The sequence below is a fragment of the Ursus maritimus genome, unplaced genomic scaffold, assembly GCF_017311325.1.
Source record: "Ursus maritimus isolate PB19 unplaced genomic scaffold, ASM1731132v1 scaffold_21, whole genome shotgun sequence".
Classification (NCBI taxonomy): domain Eukaryota; kingdom Metazoa; phylum Chordata; class Mammalia; order Carnivora; family Ursidae; genus Ursus; species Ursus maritimus.
In genome coordinates, this window is record NW_024424564.1 from 10991483 (window position 1) to 11004379 (window position 12897).

A 12897-nucleotide genomic window follows, 5' to 3' on the forward strand; every position below is an offset into this window, starting at 1 on the left:
TGATGGAAGAGAAAGATTAGTGAAACTCAGTGAGAAAGTGGGACGGCATCTCAAAGAAAAGACAAAGGAAATGAGAGAGAAGGTAGGGAAGGATGTAGGGTATGGTGACGACAAACCATCAAAAACAGAGAAGAGAAAACTTTCACGTTCTTGTCAAAGAGGTTTCACACAAGCTTCTGCTTGATCTCACAATGTACTGCTCCCATTTCAGAAATTAAAATGATCCGCCACTCTGTGGTGACATCCATGCCTGGGAATGGAGTTCAGCACCTTGTCAACTCATATAAGGAAGACATTATGGAACTGAGGCAAATCCCTCAGAAAGTAGTTCCCTTTTTCATTCTCATGGAGCTTAGATAGAGGGGCTCAAGAAGCTTAGTTACTTAACCTGTGTTGAGAAACAGGATCCAGATGCTTTAGAGATTAATGAAAAGGGCCCACCCTAGGGTTCACAAAGAAAGGCTCAATCTTGCCAGGGCCTGGAAACTCCTATTAGGTGCCCGTCCAGGACAGGATATGGTGCTGAGGAAGGCCCAGAAGACAGGGAACGTGAGGGGAGATGATGTACTTCTGGTTTACTTAGCTATTGTACCACGAAGGATGCTATACACCTATTTCCTTAATGGAGGGCACCGACAGCGAGGAAGCGCCCTGCTGGCCTCCAGGACCCCCTGGTTACCCCCCGCATGATGCATTCTTTTATCCAAGAAACAGGAAGGGAAATGTGGAGGATGCCGTATCTCCAGCCAGGACAGGCTCTGAGCTAACCAACACACCAGTAGAACTCTGTTTTTCTGTCCATGATTTGTCCCCAAGGCATAGTGGGGAATGTGTGCCAAGTGTGCCTACACTTGTATCCCGCACCATCTGCATCCCACGTTGCCACACACCAAAATACTCGTCTGTGCCTAGCCCACCCCTCCAGACAACGCTGAAGGGAGAGTCCTATGATTATCTGTTCATATGGTTTCAGCAAACCAAGACATTTAGAAGCAGTATTCAGAAGAAAGTCATGGTGCTAGATAGTATGTTTGAGTACCAGCAAGGAAAAGAAAGGGTTCCAATAGGACTTTCAACGGTCCTGGAGAAATCCTATCAGCCTTTCTGTATGAAGAGAGAAAGTAGACTTTTTAAAAAATTGAAGTATAGGGGCGCCTGGGTGGCACAGCGGTTAAGCGTCTGCCTTCGGCTCAGGGCGTGATCCCGGCGTTCCAGGATCGAGCCCCACATCAGGCTCCTCCGCTATGAGCCTGCTTCTTCCTCTCCCACTCCCCCTGCTTGTGTTCCCTCTCTCGCTGGCTGTCTCTATCTCTGTCAAATAAATAAATAAAATCTTTTTTAAAAAAAATTGAAGTATAACTTACATGCAGTAGAAAACACACATTTTTTAAGTGTACAGTTTGATTCCTTTTTATAGAAGTCTACACCTGTGTAACAACCATTCAGATCTAGATATAGAATATTTTTGTCACACCGTGAGGCTCCCTCATGTCCCCATCAGTCAACAACCCCCAAAAGTCACTATTAATCTGATGTCTATAATCAGTTCTTGAACTTAATATAAATAGAATGAGTATGCAGTGTATACTTATTGTGTTTACTCTTGTTTTCAGCTTCTTTCAAGACTAAATCTGAGCATCAGTGTTGCAGGTGACAGTTCATCCCTTTTTACTGCTGTGTAATATTCCATTATATGACTACACTGACATTTATTCATTCTACTGTGGTTGAACAGATGGATTGTTTACAGTTTGGGGTTAAGAATAAAGCTTCTATAATTATTCTTGTATATGTCTTTTGGTGGATATAGACACTCATTTCTCTTGGCTATAAATACACCTAGGAGTGAACTTCCTGGATTGTAGATAGACTTATACATAATCAGTTTCTCGAAGTTGTGCCATTCTACACTCCCACCCACAATACACGAGAGCCCAATTTCTCCGCATTCTCACCCTTACTTCAAATTGTCAGTGCTTTTAATTTTAGACATTCTACTGGATGTGAAATGACATTTGGTGTAGTTTTTTCTTTTTCTTTTTTGAGAGAGAGAGAGAGATAAAGGGAGTAGGGGAGGGGCAGCAGGAGATGGAGAGAGAATCCCAACCAAGCTCCATGCCCAGCACAGAACCTGACACTAGGCTCAACCTCAGGACACCGAGATCATGACTTGAGACAAAATCAAGAGTCAGAGACTCAACCAACTGAGCCACCCAGGCACCCCTTCGGTGTGGTTTTCATGTGCATTGCCCTGAAGCCTGATGACGTTGAGTATGGATATATTTCTATGTGGGTACAGCAGTTATGCTGGAATCATTTCCAAAGGAGAATTTTAAAAGACCCTTGCAAGAAAATGACCATGAAATCAAATACCATCATCCATGTTTACCACCCTTCAGCTTTACTTCTCCTACACTGCCACCTTTCTGTTTTGTTCACTAAATATTTGTCAGTGTCTGGATATTGTGCCAGAGATTTCAATGGACAAGCCAGGAATTTCTCACCTCCCCACTCCCTTCCATAATTCTCCTCGGAGCTGAAACAATATGCAAAAATTAAGGCATTGATGTAATGGATAGGTTGTGGGGATTCTGCCTCCCCAAATCCCCCTTCTATGCAGTGTGGGTCCCTAAAGTCGATTTTATACCACGTGACCCTGTGCCTTCCACTGGCTTCAACTGACTGGATCAGAGGGGACACCTCATCCAGAAGGAGGCCATTCATTGGTTGGCATGAAGCTAAAAGCTTTTCTATCCTGAGTATTTGCAGTTTGGGGTGTTGAGATGCTGGTCAGTTTATGCACTGAGAAGCAGAGAAGGCTAGTCTACAGAGAGAGAGAGAGAGAGAGAGAGAGAGAGAGAGAAATATAAAACCGAGATGTACGAAGTGGAAAAAACCACATGGACCCAAAATAGAGAGAACGCTGCTAAGAGAGTAAACACCATGGTCCCTGATTTCTGTTTGCATCCCTGTGGGTGCAGCAGACTTCCTGCCTTAGGATCTGTGAGAGATCTTAACATCCATTCAAGTGAATTTCCCATTTTTGGTGAAGCTAGTTGGAACACATTCTTGTTAGTTGCCCACAAAAGTCCTAGAGTTCACAGCCAACTCCGGAAAGGAGGCGAACCCCGTGTGGCCTATACGTGTTTGCTGAAGCTCCCTCCATCCACGCTGACCTTGCAGGTGTTTGGATGTGTAATACTAAGGCCAGCAAGTAATGGGAAGAGATCAAAGCTGGATATCTGTAAAAGGAGGAGACCGTAAGAGCTGCTAAATTTTAGCCACAGCTACCTGTTTCCTTTCCTTACTTTCTTCTCTCATCCTGACCAGCTTTATTTCCTCCTTTACCACCTGTCTTCTTTTATCCCCTTGCTTCAGTCTCTTGCTTCTTGGAAACATGCTGTTTTCAACGCAAGGACAGTCATGAAACAAAAACATTTTGGTTTGGGGATGATGTTCTCTACACCCTGGGGTGCTGTATTTTTATTTGCTGAGGTATGGGACTGTGGGGCACACAAAAAAACTATTGACTGAAGAAAAACAGTGGCTGGGATAAGAGCTCATAAATTGTGGGGATCAAGGATAAACTGGGCCCTATGTGAGTCCAGCCCCTTTTTTAGAGCTATGTGCATTCCAGCTTGGTAGAGATTTCGCAGACTTGCCAAGCACAAAGAGACAGGAGGAACAAATATGTTTGCTAAATAAAAGGATCTAGTCATTAAAAGAGCAGGAAATGAAAATAAATAGAACAATAACTTCACATGTTCAGAAAAGTGCCCTTTCAAACTATTTAACTAGTTTAATAATCCAGCTGTGACTCAGACATTTAGAAGACATCACAGCTCTGTATATGAATTTTTTATGCAACTGTCCCTCTTGATGTTATAAAATGTAAAAATACCAGATATGAAATTGCTCTGAGAAACAATATGAAAGATAAATGAAGAGATGTCTTCTGAAAAGGTTTGTGATGTGCTCAGAGATAGAGGAGAAAATTTTTTAACAATGGCAAGATGAAAATACAGGGTGCTAACATAAGCAGTATAGCCTGTTTTTCTCACATGTATCATATTTGCTTCCATAATTCATTTTTTTAGAAAGGGGGACAGACGGAGAGAGAGAGAGTGATCTCACAACCCTGAGATCATGACCTGAGCTAAAATCATGCCTTGGACGCTTAACTGACTGAGCCTCCCAGGTGCCTTCATAATTCATTTTTAAATTTCTGCACAGACATTCTGTTTTATGATTAGAACATTCATTTATGCAAGATGTTAAAGGAGGAGAGGGAAAAAATACCTGTAGGGAAGAGCCTCACAGTTAGTCTGAAAAAAGACTTGGAAAGTTCTAGCACCCATGAAAAGAAGCCTTTCAAAGTTTGGACAAATGAGTACCTATTAAACTATATTGCCTTTTTCAACAAATGGTGCTGGGAAGACTGGACAGCTACATGCAAAAGAATGAAACTGGACCACTTTCTTACACCATACACAAAAATAAACTCAAAGTGGATTAAGGACTTAAATGTGAGACCTGAAGTCACAAAAATCCTAGAAGAGAGCAATGGTAGTAATTTCTCTGACATTGGCCATAACATCATCTTTCTAGATATGTCTCCTGAGGCACGGGAAACAAAAGCAAAAATGAACGATAGGGACTACATCAAAATAAAAAGCTTCTGCCCAGTAAAAGAACCAACCAACAGAACTAAAAGACAACCTACTGAATGGGAGAAGGTATTTGCAAACAACATATCCAATAAAGGGTTAGTATCCAAAATATAAAAAGAACTTGTATAAATCAATACCCCTAAAACAATCCAATTAAAAAATGGGCAGAAGAAAGGAACAGACATTTCTCCGAAGACAACAACCAAATGGTCAACAGTCACATGAAAAGATGCTCAACATCACTCATCATCAGGGATACGAATCAAAACTACCATGAGGTATCACCTCACACCTGTCAGAATGGCTAAAATCAACTCAAGAAGCAGTAAGTGTTGGCAAGAATGTGGAGAAACAGGAGCCCTCGCGCACTGTTGGTGGGAATGCAAGCTGGCGCAGGCACTGTGGAAAACAGTATGGAGGCTCCTCAAAAAATTAAAAATAGAGCTACCCTACACTACTGGATATTTACCCAAAGAATACAAAAACACTAATCTGAATGGATACCTGAACCCCTATATTTACTACAGCATTATTTATAACGGCCAAATTATGGAAGCCTCCCGAGTATCCATCGACAGATGAGTGGATAAGGAAGATGTTACACACGCACACACACACGCACACACACACACACACACACACTGGAATGTTACTCAGCTATAGAAGAGAATGAACTCTTGCCATTGGCAACAACATAGATGGATCTAGAGAGTATAATGCTAAGTGAAATAAGCCAGTCAGCGACAAATACCATTTGATTTCACTCATCTGTATAATTTAAGAAAGAAAACAAATGAACAAAGGAGAAGGGAGACAAACCAAAAAGCAGACTTTTTTTTTCCTTTTCCATAAAAAGCAGACTCTTAACTATCGAGAACTGCTGGTCACCAGAGGGTAGGTGGGTGGAGGGATGGGCGAAACAGTTGAAGGAGATGAAGAGTATACTTACCATAGTGAGAACTGAGTACCGTATAGAATTGTTGAATCTTTATGTTGTACATCTGAAGCTAATGTAACACTTTATGTTAACTATATTAGAATTAAAATTAAACGTAAAAAAGAATTAGAACACTAAAATATACAAATAATAAAGTACATTCCCTTCGTTTTCCATGACACTCAGTTACTGCCACCTGATCTCATGGTTTTTGCTGGGAAATTCTATCCCATCTTCCGAAGCATTATTTTCTTTAAAAATTACAAAATGAAATAAGAGAAAGGCTTTTCTCACATATTCCCTTTAATCCTTAACCTAGCCATGTGTCCTTAAAGTGGCAAAAAGAATTAATAACACTGTAGGGGGTGAAAACCCAGGAGTTAAAAAAAAAAATGATAGTAAGGGGAGGTTTTAGCTACAGGCTGGGCTCTTGCCTGATGCCAAACATGGGTGCTCTTATCCCAGACAGGACAGAGCCAGACGCTGGGTTAGACAGGCTCTAAGCACAGTGGTCTCCACTGAGATTGCTCCAAAGATACGCCCAAGTATGTGACTTAGGAGGACAAAGCTGAAATTGTGTATGTGAGGCTTAAGCCTTGCATGAGCTCTTGTGATATTTTTCCAAGTAATTTTCAAACTCGAGTTTTTAATATCACCCCTCTTAAATAATGCAGCTAGGTACCCAGTGGGGAAACAGCCTACAGGGTGATTTGACAAACCTTAGTAGGCTTCGCTGGCAGACAAGAATACTGTTGTCCTGCATCTGAACAGCCCTTGCTTCCTCTCTCCCAGAGATCCCGTGTCAGAGTCTCTTCACAGGGAGAGCTAGCAGAGGCCATCGGTTACTACTGATAAGAATTTATTGGACAGGGGCGCCTGGGTGGCACAGCGGTTAAGCCTCTGCCTTCGGCTCAGGGCGTGATCCTGGCGTTCTGGGATCGAGCCCCACATCAGGCTCCTCCACTATGAGCCTGCTTCTTCCTCTCCCACTCCCCCTGCTTGTGTTCCCTCTCTCACTGGCTGTCTCTATCTCTGTCGAATAAATAAATAATAAAAAAAAATAATTTATTGGACATCCCACGACTCAGCCAGTCTTTATTAGATCTTAGCTTAAATGTCACGTTCTTAGAAAATACGTTCCCTGACCCTCTGGATCATGTTGGTGATTGCATTGTTGAAATGATTTGATCATCGACCGTCTCCACCCTCCCACTCGCTAACTGTAAACTCCCAGGACAGCGTTTATTTTCATCTATGTATTCTCAATATCCAGCACGTAACCTAATCCTTTCTAGCTATTTAATAAATAGCTATTGAGTGAATGGATCAATGAACAAAACATGTACATACTATTTAATAAAATGCAACTCAAGAAATGTTTACTGAATACCTGCTATATGGTAGGCATTGAGCTAAGTTCTGGGAAATCTAACAAATGATCCAGCCCTGGGCTTTGTCCTCAGCAATCTTCTCACCCTCTCACTCTCTGGGAAAGTTCACTCTTTTCCGTGGCTTTAATTACCATTCTCTGTTTGTAAGGGTTACAAAAATCCTATCTCTGATCCCTAAAATGCCTCTCCATATTATAACCACTTTACTAGCCCAAAATGAGATGATAGGGAATGTAACAATTTAGGAAACTCAGTACCTGGAAATAATTCACGCACTCCAGCTATATCCTGGGAGCCTTGGCCTTGGAACTTTGAAGACCAGGATTTAGGGGAAATCTTCCAGCTGCCTGGAGACCAGTTTACGGGACACCTTAAAACCTATAAAATTGGATTGCTAACTAACTTGCCCAGCTTCTAGGGCTAATATGAATCTATGGTGGAGCTCTCATTATAACCCGTCTCAGGATTACCCTTCCTCTGCAACAGCGCATCTGTTGAGACTTGATGCTCTAGGAAAACAATGAGCCCTACGTCTTTTGAGGGGGTGGGTAGCAGAATGAAGAGATATTTAAGAAATTGGGGCGCCTGGGTGGTGCAGTCGTTAAGCATCTGCCTTTGGCTCAGGGCGTGATCCCAGCATTCTGGGATCGAGCCCCACATCAGGCTCCTCTGCTAGGAGCCTGCTTCTCCCTCTTCCACTCCCCCTGCTTGTGTTCCCTCTCTCGCTGGCTGTCTCTGTCAAATAAATAAATAAAATCTTAAAAAAAAAAAAGAAATATTAATGTGGCAGTGGTGTGCAGAATGGATGGAAGGGAAGAACCCTGGTCAGGAGGCTGAATGGAAACCATGGTGTGGGTGGCGATGCTAAATAAAATTAGAGATTAAAGGAGAGGACTGATTGCAAAATGTCTTTAAAGTTTTAAACCTGGGCAGTTAGAAGCAGAGACTCAGGAATGAGAGGTTTGGAGGGAGCTGATGACTTTGAGTTTGGACATTGGGAAGTAAGGGTGTAAGACCTGAATATATCTGAACCTCTTCTCTGCCTGAGAAGGCTGGTAAGAACCCCAACTAGGGGCGCCTAAGTGGCTCAGTCAGCTAAGTGTCTGCCTTCAGCTCAGGTCATGATCCCAGGGTTCTGGGATCGAGCCCCACATCAACTCCTTGCTCAGCCGGGGAGCCTGCTTCTCCCTCTGCCTGCCATTCCCCCCTGCTTTTGTGTGTTCTCTCTGACGAATAAATGAATAACCTCTTTAAAAATAAAAAAAAAATAAAAGGTATGGAAATAAATTGGCTTTTTCTTTGATGTACTGCTCAGTGGTCTCCAAAGATATAGAACCAAAAAGATGGATGGCTAAATAGATGAGGATATATTTATTTTAAGCGATTGACTCATACAATGGTGGGCTCTGACAAGTCCAAGGCTAAATGCTCACAAGCTTTCTATGTTGCAGGCTTGAGGTAGAATTTCTTCAGTAAACCTTGGTCTTCCCTCTTTAGGCTTCCAACTCATTAAATTAGACCCACCCACATTATGGGGGATAATCTGCTTTACTTAACGTCTGATTTTATTATTAATTTTTTTAAAGACTTTATTTATGTATCAGAAAGAGAACGCAAGAAGGGGGAGTGGCAGGCCGAGGGAGACGCAGGCTCCCTGCTGAATAAGGAGCCCTATGCAGGACTCAATCCCAGGACCCTGGGATCATGACCTGAGCCAAAGGCTTAACCGACTGAGCCACCCAGGCGTCCCACTTACTGTCTAATTTTAAGCATTAGTCGCATCTAAAAAAAACAAAAAAAACTCCCCCAAAACCCTTCCAGTAACATCTAGACTAGTGTTTGACTAAACAATTAGGCACATAGTCTCACCAAGTTGACATCTAATTATCTATAATGCGGAGTAAGAGCATTCTCACTAACAATCCCTTCAGAAGCTGTGACTTGCCTTCCTGAGCCAAGAATGAAACATTGCCCTTTCCAGTATGCAGAGAAAAACAAAACAACAACAAAAAACAGCCCTCGACAATGTCTAGCCAGCAAAGAGTCACAAAAGGAGAGAGTGGAGGATCTCGAAGATTATTTCTGTGGGCCAGTTCCAGTACATCACTTCCTTCCACATCCCATCAGCCATACCTAACTGCAATGGAGCCTGGGAGTGTAGTTCAGCCGTTCTCCGGAAAAATGGGAAATGACTTTATGACCAGTGTCTGCCCCAGAGAGATAGAATCAAGGTTTCTAGCTTCAGAGACTAATTGGATGGGGGTTCTGTTAACCAAGATAAGGTCCACTCTGAAAAGCAGATGTGGGAAAGACCCTGCGCTCTGTTTTCAGCGTGTAGAGGCTGGAAAGCCTATGAATACCCAGGCAAAGATGTCCCATAGGCAGCCTGAGCTCAGGTCCGGAGTTTGGGAAAGATGTTGGCGTGGGAGATAAAGATTTGAAGAGTCTTTGGCCTCTGGGTATTAGAAACAATAGAGGGAAAAGAGAAGAATGAGGATGAATCTTTAAAAAGACACCTGGGGCGGGGGGGAGGGGGAAGAGCTGGTGAATGAGTTTTGAAGTTGAGAAGACAGCAAAGAAGGCAGGCTCCGAAACACTGAGAAGAGAGTTTCAAAAAAGGGAGTGATCCTCAGTGTCAAATGTTATAGAAAAATGAAGAGAATTCAAAAAATGGGCTTGTACTCGGTGATTATATTGTCTTTCACGTTCAAAAATCCTCTCTCAGATTGTTCTCCTTTAGAAAAGGGGATCAACTAGTTACTGGAAGATACTAATATCTGGGTTCAAGGTGGGAGAGTGGGAGAGAATTCACTTCTACTTGAAGCTCTGGATGGTCTCCTGGGGTGGCACAGGGGCTCCCACACAGGTCCCCCTTAAGTACAAAACTAAGCTTCACTGCTCTCCACAGGGGGCGCTCCCTGCCCAGGGTATTATAATGCAAATGCTGTTTGTAGTTTCTTCCAGCTTCTAAAACCAACCTACAGATCATGGAATATTGATCACGGTGACATAAAATGTAATGATAATCAGTCTTGGCAAGAAAAAAAATGGAGGTCCGCTGTGGAAGAGGGTTCAGGCTAAAGCACCTATCACGGTCTTTCAGAACAGGGGTTGAGGGGCACGATCTATGTTGACAGCGAGGGGCACAGGGGGACCGGCAGGTTGAAGGTACAGACTGACCAGTGGCACTTGAGCTGTGCGGGGAGGCAGCGCGCGTGCACGAGGGAGCGCGCGTGCACGAGGGAGCGCGCGTGCACGAGGGCAGCAGGGGAAAGTTAACTTCCTGTTGTGATGGAGGAGGATTTCACAGATGATACTTCAAGTTGATAGATCATAAATAAATGTCCCAAGAGTTTTTGTTTGTTTTTTAAAGATTAGAGAGTGCGCACGAGTGAGTGAGCAGAGGGAGGGGCAGAGATAGAGGCAGAAGATCTCAAGCAGGCTCCCCTCTGAGCGGGGAGCTCTTCCCAGGGCTCCATCCCAGGACCCCGAGATCATGACCTGACCCAAAACCAAGAGTCGGGTGCGCAACTGACTGAGCCACCCCAGAGGCCCCCGTCAGAAGAATTGATCACAGAAGTTCTTAAAAGTTCTTCCCTCTGAAATGTGGGACCAGGAGAAAAAAGTAGTGAGGGTGGCTGCTTCTAGGTCTGTGTTGATTTTTATAAACCATGTATAAAATGTTCAATGTTTTCGTATGTAAAAATAAATCTACTGATATGGGAAGAACTCCAAGTAATATTGTTAAGTTTAAGAAAGTACATCTCAGTGTAATATATTCAATACGATACCATTTTTATAAAAAGGAACATAACAAAATAGTTCCTTATGTTCTGTGGGTACATATGTCTGTATGCAAATACACCGGAAAAAATCTAGGAGGATTTACAAACCGATAGCAATGTTTCCCTCCTGTGGGAGGGCTGGATTGTGTCTAGAGAAGCAGGTGGTCACAGGCAAGGTCTCCAGGCCGACACTGCCCAACCCACTGTGTGCAAAGTCATTGTGAATTTGTTCAGCACTGTGGTCCTGGTCAAGGGATGTTTAACATTACCTGTAATGCTTAGTTTAGGGTTTTGTTTTTGTGTTTTTTTTTTTTTAAACAACAGAAGCATATTACTTTGCAATAAAATTAAACCAAAAAATGATGGCTAATAATGGCTGAGACTCATTAAATGTGTTATGTCTCCCATGGGCATTTTATTTTTATTAGAGGACAAAACCTTAACTCCAAAGAATGCTTCTCTAATAAAGCTGCTCAGAGATCAAGGCAGATTAAAGGGGAAACCATGTGGATCAAGAAGGTTCCCAGGGTTCTTGAAACTGTCCCACTAGTCAATTCTGCAGTGCTTATGGGGGTCAATAAACTGTCCTCATTTCTGATGCTCTTCGTAAATTAAACTGGACAATTCCTCCAGAGCAGGAACACCAGGTTAGCTCATAAATACTGGACTCCTTTACCATTCAAAATACAATAAAACAAATAAAACGGCAAATCCTACACCAGTTCCCTGCACATACCCAGTTACGCTCTCTGGTTATCTTGTCCTGTGCACCATCTTCCTAAGCAGTTTCCTGGGCAGGCTCTCTTGAAGTAAAGCATATTTTTTGGGTAGGAGATGGGGGGAGGTGTGGGTTGGGGGATCTCTGCTGGGAAGAGGAAAGAGAAAAACGTAGTCAACGATTATATTCTGGGTTAGCTCCTTCCATTGAAGCCATAGTCAAGTCAAATGTTGCCAGTTTTTACCATGAAGAATCCGAAATCTCTGGAGAGTTTGTAGGTTTCTTAGATGAATAAAACATTAAAGAAACAAGTTTGTGAGTTTGGATCCTAAGTCACAGTGGTCACGTCAAGATGTAATTCTTAAAATTCCCATTTCCCATTGTTAGCCCCAGTGCAGATTTGCCACGAGCTAGATTCGAAAGAAATGTGTTCTGCAATTCTGTGAAAAGTATACCACCTATTTTGCTGTATTATAAATTAAGGCAGGTCGCTACAACACGGCCTTAAAGACACGGAGCCTTAGGGCACACACCCACAAAATAGAGTTGTACAGGGCTGCTATTTAACATGAACAGCCTTCATTTTACTAAGAGATTGACAGGATCACAGAATATTAGGGCTAGAGGGTATTTCAAGTCTTTTTTTTTTTTTAAGATCTTATTTGTTTATTTGACACGGAGAGAGAGAGCGCAAGCAGGGGGAGTGGCAGGCAGAGGGAGAAGCAGGCTTTCTGCTGAGCAGGGAGCCCGATGCGGAACTCGATCCCGGGACCCTGGGATCACGACCCGAGCCGAAGGCAGACACTTAACGACTGAGCCCCCCAGGCGCCCCTACTTCAAGTCTTTTTACAGCTAAGGAAACTGAAGCTCACACTGAGAAACTTGTTCAAGATTACCTCGTAGGTCCCAGGGCACTGAGAGAAGTGACGGTGTGAGGACGGAAAAACTTCCTTCTGTCCTCTTGGGTTTTAGAGTGGGACATAGGGATTAAACCAACATCAGACAGATTAACAGGAGAAAAGCATACAATTCTATTTAATATTTTTTATGCATACATGGGAACCTTCAGAAGGAAAATAAAGACCTAAAGAAGCCATTTGGCCCAAAAGCTTACCTATCTTCCTGCACAAAGGATTATAAATTTGGGGAAAATGACAAGACAAAGAAGCTTAGTCCAGGAGACAGTAAAGTGTGAGACAGTGACTAGGAAACATAGGAGGGAAAACTAATGGGAGATGCAAGTTGTATTCGTAGGTTTGTTTGCACGGGTCCTTTTAGGCATCGCCCCCCAGTCTCCAGTGATAAGAACGTTCTTCCCTTCCTGCTACAGGGAAAGCATCTTTCTCACGGGAAATCTTAGGACCTGCTTTTAGGTAGAAAGGGGGAGGTCAGAGAG